Source organism: Accipiter gentilis, chromosome 20 (genome assembly GCF_929443795.1).
Source record: "Accipiter gentilis chromosome 20, bAccGen1.1, whole genome shotgun sequence".
Lineage (NCBI taxonomy): Eukaryota > Metazoa > Chordata > Aves > Accipitriformes > Accipitridae > Astur > Astur gentilis.
This window is the reverse complement of record NC_064899.1, coordinates 12,735,313-12,746,258: the sequence shown is the minus strand read 5'-3', so window position 1 is coordinate 12,746,258 and position 10,946 is coordinate 12,735,313.

The following is a 10,946-nucleotide window of genomic DNA, read 5'->3' as shown; positions in this document are numbered from 1 at the left end:
AAATGATACAAAGTGAAATTTATTACAGTATGAATGGCCAAATAACAACTGCATGCCATTGAAGTTTCACAGAAAACCTGATCCTAAGAGGATTGTAAGTAACTTTTTGGTACCAAGATCTGCCTCTGAGGACATTTTACTTGGGGCAAAAGACCAAGTAGTCAAGATTTGTGCACTGCAGGAAACTGACTTGCACCGATGGACAAACAACAAAGCAGCTCTTGAAGCATCCCATCATAGCCTGTAGTTTACTGCACCCACTACAGTTGAGTGTGAGTACTGAAAATGTTCAGAATGGCTCTCTAAAACCTCAAAGGGATAAAAAAGCAAGTCAGTGAAAACCATCCAATTTTTCCAGGACTTCTCAAGATGCAGGCATGCTCCCTGCTATCCTGCTGTACACTGAAAAGTGTTTCCCGATTAGTTCAGCCAGAAGATGCCTCTTCCTCTCTGATGGGGATACCTATTCTGGTAGTGACTTGTGCAACTCATTTCAAATGTACTGAGTTGCCTCTTGGATATCCTGGAGAAATGTATTAGTGTGCCCTCTTCTGCATGTATCCTCCAGAACTCCCATTACAAGCATGACCACAACAGTGGGAATGCAATGCCTTGATTATAGTGAGAAGCTCTGAAATCTGCACTCAAACTCAAACAAGGTCCTGGTCGTGCAGATAAAAGTGTGCATCTGGAGCAGACAGTACTTGTGCAAAGCTTTATAAAGCCACAGGTGACAGAAATAAAAGCCAGCCAAGCTATTTATTTGGAGGTGAAACAGAAAAGGAACCTCATTCTCTGTCTTTGTCCATCTGATAAGCTACAGACACTTACCTGCCTATGTGGTCAGAAATGCTGTTCAGTGCCATAGATAGTAATTTTCCTGAGGTCACCTGCAGTTTCATGCAGGTTTAAATCTCTCCCCACCTGTACACTCCCACTCTAAAAAGATTGCCGATCCTCAATACATCCAGTAAGTAAACTTCTCCCTTTCCCACCTGTGCCTTCCAGAATATTACTTTTCTCATCTCTCTGGGAACACTAAAGACCCTTTGGCAGATAAGGTGTAATATATCTGGATTATACTATTAGTGGATTATTAGCAATAATGTCCAATGTGCATATCTCAGGCTATGCTACTGTGATCGTAAGCACTGTGGTGGTCTCTGCATTGCTAGACCACCGAGCTGAGATAGTTTCATCCAGATTATGAACGCCATTTCTGTCAAAGCAGCCACAGCCCATGCTAAGGTGCTTACTTAGGCTGTAGGGGGATGAATGACATCTGACCCAGCATCGTCTAGTTAGAAATGTGCAAACGGACTTTATCCCATTCACCATAAAGCTCTGTGGCAGAAAGTTAAATTACAGTAGGGGAAAAAAAAATGTGGTCAACTTGACCCGGCAAGGGTTACACTGAAGCAGCACTGCGTGTAATGCATTTATGTAAATGCATGCCACGCAACTACTTCATATTATTTCAAAAACTGCTGTTTCAGTCGAGTATCATGAATTCAAAAATTGGATTTATTGTACCACTGAAACACAATAAGCTGCATGTCTTATACACATGAACTGACAAGTATGTGTGATCCAAACACATAAAAGGTCAATGCATGCAGTCTGTTACTGACCACTGACTGAGGCCACAAAGTTACTCATTCACGCTAGGGTGACAATAGCTTTGATAGACCCTTAATCTTTGTCTTTGTTGGGACAACTACATCAGAAATTGTGAAGGGAGAAAATTCTGTGTTCAGCACTAAAACAGACAAAAAACTAGACTGTACATTATTGCTGCAGTGGAAATAATCATCTCTTATTCACAAAAAGCTTATTCAAAAAAACTGAAAATAACTCACTTGTCAAAAAGCCTCTTGCTCTCTTCTAGGGTTCAACCCTCCAAGACACTTGCACATACCTCTAGTTGTCTGAGCATGCTTAGCAACATTCAAACTACGCAGCATTTCATAGAATCAGAGAATGGGTTGGGTTGGGAGGGAGCTTCAAAGACCATCTAGTCCAACCTCTGCCATGGGCAGGGACATCTTCCACTACATCAGGTTGCTCAAAGCCCCATCCAATCTGACCTTGAACACTTCCAGTGATGGTAAATCCACAGCTGCTCTGGGCAGCCTGTTCTAGTGTCTCACCACTCTCGTCATAAAAAATTTCTTCTTTATGTCCAATCTAAGCCTACCATCTTTCAGTGTGAACCATTGGCCCTTGTCCTGTCACAACCTTATATATCTCAAATCTTAACAGCACCTCAAAACTATAAAAAGAATAAAGTAAGTAAGTTGACACTGTGCCTCCTGGATAGTTTGGAAAGAAAACAGTGAGAGATTGAAAAGTGAACCCATGGGCCACATGAGAAACCCTAACAGGCGATGAGGCAGTTTGGAAATGCGCTTCCTTCAAGGTAATACCACTGGAAGATGCCAAGAGGCATCATGCCCCCATACCAGTTACTACGTGATCCCACAGCACTGCAAATGGCAAATCAAAGTGACTTTGGCTAAACAGCCCCTTTTCCTGACCTGCACGACATCCACCACCCTCCCCCCCCCCAAACCACCGAGGAACCCACCGGCAGGACCCAGCAATGCAAAACACGTCAACCAACCTCAAACGCAAGTTTTGGCAAGCCCACTTTCTTAGCGTAAAGATGCCAGCACCCTGCAATACACCCAGCCGGCGAAGCCCCAGTGCTGCGGTATAATTAATGCCGCTTTTCAGCGGCGAGCGCCGGCGCAGGCATGCTCTGCAATGCCCGCAGCAGAGCCTGGCCGGCCGCCTGTGCCGTCTGCTCCTCTGCCCGGACGGCATGGCCTGAAAGGGACCGCTGCCTGCACTGCTCTGTCCTCCGATAATTTCACTTGAAGGCAAAACTGGCAGCAAACCAAGGTGTTCTCTCATGAGACCGTAAATTAATGTTGCTGAAGGAAACTGGCTGGTAGTTCATGTGGCTCTGGGTTTGCTTTCCATCTGGTGTCGAACTTCAAATTCCCTCTACAGCTAGGAATAAAACAGGTGAGGTGCCAGGGCCACTCAGCACCCCCTACACATTACTAATTTCCTTTCATCCAGGCCTTTAAAAAAAAAAATCCCTGATCTTGCTACAGTTTTGAAATGTTATAGGGGAGGGGGGTTGCACTTAAAAAAGCAGCTGTTATTTCTCTCCAGGCTTTGCAAACATTCTTCCCATTAAGTAACTCATTTACTGCTACAGCAGGCACAGCTTCCTCCAACACACAGCTCTAAAAGAAGCTGATATATTTTGCACTTAAAAAACATGGCCATAGAAAAGAAACAGATGTATTTTAAACAAAAGTGCTCATTTTCAGCTCCTCCTCACTCCTCTGCCTCACAGACAAAGTATCTAATAAGCCCTTCAGTCTGGCCGCTGACCACCTAAATCAGCACGATGAATTGTCCCAGTGTTTTCATTAGGGACATAAAATCAATCTTTAATCAAGGACATATAGCACTGCTTCCAGTTACCTCCAAGTCACAGCTTCCAGTTCTGGAATTAGACGTCAATCCTGTTACTTTGCGGCTGCTTCCTTGTTTTTTGCCAAAATGGAGGGGGAAACGAAGGCCAGTCCAGAGGTCATGAAAGATATTCACGTATAGAAGGAAAAAACCTGTACAGCTATCTCCAACAAGAGATGAGACAGCATCCAAGGTTCAGATAGGTCTAGGCTCCTTTTCACATCACACACTTTTCAAAGCATGCTACCAACTTGAGAATTACTCCCATCACCTTATACTGGGAAACTCCCATCAACATCAGCTAGAGCTAGGAAGAGATATTTTAGTACTTGCGCTGGAAGTGGAACCATTGATAGCTGCAAAACAGCTTTAACTGCTACACAGTGTTATTCAACTACCTGAGAAAAGCATGGATCTTTCTTCAAATATCTTTTCTTAAGTTCAAGTTGATTGTGGTGGGAAGCTCTGTGGCTGGAAGAAAATTAGAGAGCCAGACCAAGTACAGTACTGCTCATCCCTTATGAGGACAAAACCCCAGCTGTCCCTCTACAATACTTGCAAGCCCCTTTGAAAGAAACACCAAAACCCATGATACAGTCAGAAAGGTATTAAGAAAATGGAACATGACACACAGCTGCCACATGTAGCACAAGTGAGCACAACACGTGCAAACACAGATGTACCCTGGTCTACATGGTATCGGTTTCTTTGCTTATTTTGTATGCTTGACAAATGACATTTTACCTCATGCTTTCCCAAGTCTTTCTGGAAGTAATTTCTCTATGCATCTCCAGAATGCCACCAACAAGGACATGATCAAAAAGCCTCCATTTGCTTGCCTTAGTATGTTCAAATTCTCTCCTACAGGAGAAAATTTGTTTTAAAAAAATGTCCCTGGTTCAATTAATTTTTTTGATTTAGTAGTTACTTGGAAAGAATTAGCTAGTCAAAAAATATGTCACTTTTGGCAAACAGAAGTATGTGCACCCACTTAAAAAAAAACAAACCTGTCCTACATTTTCAACTGTATGTCCACTGCCGAATTATACTTTTCTTTAATTACAGCTGACAATTGCACAGATGTCTCCAACGCAGTTTGCTCATAAAGACACATTCATTGCAATGAGATACATGACAGACTTCACACTTAACAGTTGTCAACATAACTTCATTAATGTCCTGAATATCCATTTGCCCACCCCCCCACCCACTTAAAAACCAAAATTAAAACCCGCTTTTCTTCTGTCATCACATCCTCCAACAACTATCACCACTCACTCGAGTGTTAGGAAAATAAGTCACCGCTTTTTCCATAATCTCCATCAACTAATGCTACTTCCAACAAAAGCAGCGTGCAAAAAATCTCAAAGTCACAAATGAAAGAAGCCATTTTCATTTCCCAAAGACCACATCTATTTATCTTGTTGACCCATCCAATTAAGTGGTATGATTCACCAATGACTAGTAGCACAAACATACATTCACGTCTTTAATTCTGTCAAAACATTACAAAATTAGACAGCACAGAACAGCTACCATTGTCCTTTTAAAGATGTTCCCATGATGACTGTAGCTGGCAAAACAAATGCTCAAGTGTTATATGAGCCCTTTTAATATGTAAAGTGTTTCCTATAAAAATAAGCTTGCATACTTAGAAGACAACAGGGTGGTCGAGGTCAGTTATAAAAATTATCTTTACTGGGTAGAGGAGACCTAGATGTTCTTGCTTATGAATGTCGGGCAAGCTTATTTTATGCACACGTGGGGCAGCAGCCCCAAATGGAAACAACAAAAGCTATGGGACTCTAAAGAAGAAGAATGCCTGAATTTCATATGTGTCTAAACAGGAGCTGAGCACATGATGGAACATGTCTACAGATGGATCCAACTATCTGAAAACAAGAGATGTTAGCAGATGTTTACTTTTTGAGTAAAGACATTTATCTTTACTTGTGACTCATGCTAAGATTAAGTTTTATGTTAGAACAATCAATTAATCCACCTGATTGTGTCATCATTGAGAAGACTGATAACCTGCACACATGAACTTTGCCATAAAGGTCTTACGACAGCAATAACCAGGGCCTCGGTTACAACACTGTTCATTTTTCATACTCTCAGAGGAACAGAAACAAAATGTTCAATTCCAGTACCTCTTTACAATTACTTGAACTGAGGGAGGACTATAAGGTAGAGCAAGTTCAAGTAGGGTTCAGTACGTCCTCCCTTCTCATGAGTCCTTCTTACTCATATCGGGCTTTGGATTTTGCAAGATGTTTGCATCTTTAAATCCTAGATGGAGCTAAGGGTGTTGTGAACCTTGTAAGGGTCAAGCCTTTGGTGACCTTCAGAGCCAGGAGAGCAGGATAACCTGAAGGGATTATCGATGCTAGGAGGTGGGGCTCCAGCAGAAGGAAATTTCCCTCCTTATTGCACTTTGGCTTAGGAGCGAGTCCCTTTGAATCCCTCCACTGGTGTCTCACTCTGCTCCTTTGCTGCCTCCCTTCTTTTGCACTGCAGACGTGTGCACATACATAGCTGTAACTTAAGACCCCAGCACTGAATAATGTCCTCCTTATTGTCAGACAGGTCTCCCCGCCACTGGGCTATACAGAGAGCATTTACTGTCACAGGTAAGTGCTCTCATGAAACAATCAGTGTTGTAGACAACTTTCTCCTTGAGTTTCCCTCTCTCCTCCAGCCTCCCTGACCTTGTTTGATGGCAAGATGGAACATGATAAGGGAAGGAAATTGTACAGCTGGAAGTTCCCCAGAAAACCTTGGAATAGTTCTCCAGTGGGAGAAAAACATCCATGGAAGCTTTAAAATCACTTCTAAACCTGATATATCTGTATTGCAGGAAGCATGTGGTGAATCTTTCTTCGTAAATGTGATTTGAATATATGCAGGCAATTCAGTACGACAAATTCAAGTACTGGTGAATGAAGAATTGCTATTACTATATATACTCTATTAAGTAGAAATTCAAAATTACACACAAGAACATGAGAAAAAAGCAGTCATACTGACAAAAAGTTGTTTGGTTTTTTTAAATTATTTATTTTGCCAAAAATTCCATCTAAACACAAAAGCTTAATATAATGTTAACTATGGTGCTGCTATTCTACCTGTATAATCAACTTAATGTCTCTGAAGATTTAAAGAATAGTGTAGCAATTATGTGATTGCACCTTAATGTCAGCTTTAAAATGAAGGGAAAAAATTCATTTCTGTATGCCTCATAGAAACAAGTAATTGCTTTAAATTCATCTTCCTTGAAAGCAAGCTGTAAAGTCTCCAGTTTCAAAACAGGCAGATGAATCTCATGCAATTTGTCTGGTTTCTAATTATTAAGATAATTCATAATAAAAAGCTGGAGGGGGGAGAATTAGGTGCTAGAGAAAGATGTTTGGGCACACATCAACCACCAAAACGGATTAAGATCAGATGAAAAAGAGAGAACAGAACGGCTATTAAACTTCTGCCTAGTCTTCACTGGGGCTGTTGTTATAAACTTTGAGTACAGCTGCACTTAATGAGTTTGTGTAAAAGCAGACATCATACAAATGGGAGAAAGTACGAGCTTCATCCAATTAGATAAGAGAATTGGCCAGCAGCCTCCAACGAACTGAAAAGCTCTTCCAACTTTAGGGATGAGAGCTAATTATAACTCTATTTTTGTGTGTGTGCGATGCTACTAAATTATAAAGAAATATTGTCCTGTCAAAAAACTATGTCATATGCACTGACTTGATTATTACAGATAGAGTATTTGCCAGAGACAGGGCTGGAAAGTGATTAGCCTTGATAACAAGAGAAGTCATTCTGCCATTAAACTTCAGGGTGCAAATGGCTTCCCTTCTTGAGTTTCTCCCAAAACTTGGGCAACAGGGTGGAATGGCAAGAATTTCTATTTCTTCTTCTTGATAGTGAGGGTGCAAGGAAGACATTTGACATAGATAGCTGTGTGCCTGTTCAGGAAAGGTAGCTCAAGAGATGTTCCCTGTTAAAACTAAAACTAACACACAAACTGGGATTTTTTTTTCCTTTTTTTTTTTTAACACACAATAAGACGAAGAATCAGAACTCAGCTAGAGGTGAACAGGCAGAAAGGTTCTCCCTGTTGCTTGATAACAATAAGTACCTTGTCCAGGGAGTGGATCAAGCTACGGAGGAAGCAAGGAAATGATGTTCCTTCTCCTCCTCCTTTGTCACCCCCAAGCATGCCTCCTTAACACACTACGCTACAACTACTTAAGATGTGCAACCCCAGCAGCCATGGCCCAAACAGCCTTCTTGGCTCTGTGGCCAAGTAGGTTCCCCCATACACCTCCAGGAAACACTGTCCATCAAATCAGGCAATTTTCAAGAAACAAATTACATTTTATGTAAGGAGAAAAAAGTGTGAGAGGGCACGTGCTCACTCTGTGAAAGTACACGCTGAGGGCAGCAGGGAAGGGAAGTGAAATTAGAGAATGTATTAATTGAATACTAGAAAACACGTTCAAACTCTGGACCCTGCAATTCCACTTCACTCGTGTCTCCTCTGGAATAAGTGCTTACAACCACTGCCAAACAATGTCACTCCTGACAGCCTAATTCCCAGGTTCTGTGCTCGCTGACAACCTGTGCAGACCATCATTATGATTATGAAGCATAGCTTGGTTTTCTGTTCAGAACAAAGTAGAGCCACTGGGACTCCCTGAAAGAAGCCAGAAAAACAAGACAAAAATAAGCCCGGAGCAGACAGAGCACACCGGGAGGCTGAGACTGCTAATGGGACAGCTGTAATCAAGGATGAAAGACTCAAACATGGGATTAAAAAGGGCAGTGGGAAGAGTCCAGATGAGCGCTGTGTTTGAATCTATCCAAGCCATACTTCTAAACTAATATGTTTTAATTCAATTATCCTAGAAGCAAATAAACAAACTTAGATTTATATCATCAGTAAGACAACAGAGCCAGCGACATCTCAAGAGACTTACAGCAATCCTTTGAACTTTGAATGAAGGCTACCAGTACAGCTCCTAAAACTAACACAGGCAAGAGAGAGGTTTAAGGCTTCTAAACACAGATCCAGTGTGTAAATTTAGAAATACTAAATAAAAGCAGTAGTGCCTTATTAAACAAAAAGCAAATCACCAAGAAATCAGCTTTCAGGGATCAGCTGAACTGCCGCATTGTACTCTCACGGAAAATTACCCAGAAGTTTTTTCTGAACCAAGAAACACAAATCAGTTTTGGTTAGTGAATGCAGGAGCCAAACTCTTCTATTGTGAGGGTTTCAATAGACGCTCAAATAACTTTGACAGCGTGGAGGGGGAAGGGTGTCTCTGACCCAGTTTCTATATTACAGCGTCGCTTGGGTGATGGTGGTACGAGTGTTCACAGCAGAACCTCCTTTTCTTTAATTTTCCTCTCCTGCTTGCCCACCATTGCTTTGTTTAAATAATCCACAGATGTTATCATGGGCTCAAGAATAAGATTAATTGAGCTTAATGATTGCTGGTGACTTCTTATATGCATTCAGCTGATGATGTCTTCAGCAGAGAGGCCCTTTATGGAGTGCGAGAGGAAAATTTTCTTTTTTTCTTTGGCTTTCTCATTTCACAGCCATTTTGAAAGAGTAGTTCTCATTTCTTCATGGTATCTTTGCCTGAAACCTCTTAACATGCTGTGAGAAATTTTGAAGGTCAGACCTTCTTCACCTGGTAGAACCTGAATTATTTTTTTCTAGGCTCTCTGCCAAGAAGTTTCTTGCTACTTCTCATGCCACTGATCTGGGAGAAGATGCAACTGCTCCTTTTTGTAGAACAAAAGCCTGCAGAGGCAGGGAACTGGACTACCGAGCAAGGGGATAAATGCCTGAAAGACTGAAAAAAAGGCTCCACCTGCACAGGTGTCAGGGAAACTGGGAGTCCGTGTGTGCAGGCACATAAGGGCAGTATCCCCGCCAGGCACCTGGGCAAGAGATGTGACAGATGAACTGGGATGAAGACACTGAAAATCTGAGTAAGACAGGCAATATCCAAAGGATGCACATGAAGCTAAAATGACCGGTTCTTCCCACAGCAAGGGCTGAAATAGACTTAAGAGTCTGAACATCCACAATAATAATTTTCTCTTTAAAAAGCCCTCACTGCTAGCCATGTTTCAATCTGGTTTTCAACAGATCTTGAATTATTATGAACCCTCGCTTGTCTGCTTTGATATGTCACAAGCCATCACTAACCTGACAGCTCTCTGGCAGACTTCCAAGCATCTTCAAAAATACAAAACCAACCTTGCTTCTAGTGCTTCCCCCACTTCCAGCTCCTAAAACAAAATCTAATTCAGGGGCTTGAAAAGAGCGGAATCAGAGCTCACCAATGGCCTGAGAAAGAAAGCTGGAACTAAAAAGTTACACTGTCAAAAGCAATAGAATAAAGGGGAAAAGAAAAGCAGGAACGTTTTTATGTCAGCCCATAGGCTGCACAGCAGTGTATGCCACAGCAGGGGTAACCAACCCTTGAGAAGCACGCAAATAATTCTGCTATGCATAGACAGGGATTACAGCAGGTGACTCTCAGCATAGGTGCATGAATTTGGGGGCTACTGTGCAATCCAAACACAAGCAGTGGAAGGAGGTGAGCCAGCAATAACTCCTAAGGAGATCCCTGTTCGATCCTATTGGACAGTAAAGCAGCCAAAGACCTAAGGAGCTGCTGTTGTCAGCCTCAAGACCTCTTCCCAACTCTCCCTCTCGTAACTTTCCTTGACTAAGGAGTGTTGTTCAAAGTGCTGGTGCACGTTTTTTAGGGTTAAGGAGACTGGTCACTCTTGCACTTGTCAGTTATACTCAGAAGGCAAAAAGAAAAGACTAAGACTGGAGATGGGAAAGCCTGAAGCAAGCAAGTAATGTAGTTTTTATTTTTCCATCAACAATACATTTGTATTCTCATTCCATTTGAGAAACCAGGGCTCTTTTTTACTTTCCTTCCCAGAAGGTTCTCTTCCCCTTTTTACCACTGGGGAAAAAGAGATCTATTGGAACACGTACATTATAAACCTAACTTATTTTGGTTTGAATCCAAAAAATTTTACTTCACTTTCTCCAAATACACACATTTACTGCAAACATTTTGTATAATTTGAAAACTCATGTTTGTTAAGAAAATAGTGACAGTTAAAACTTTTGCCCATTTCTAATGATTCCTTCTTCATGAGAATTGTGGCACTTCCCTGGAAAACATTAGCTAGTACGCTAACTGCAGGACTGTTACGTTCACTCAAGGTGACAGAGGCGTAATCCCCTCTGCTGCCAGAGACCTCCTCCTTGACTTTGGGATATTCATTTTGCCTCTGTGCTCGTCAAATCCAGCTATAAAACAGGTATTAAACAGGTATTATAGCAACTTGCACTTTACAGAAGCACCATTATTGTGAAGATCTTGCATACTGTGGAGGAAGAAGGT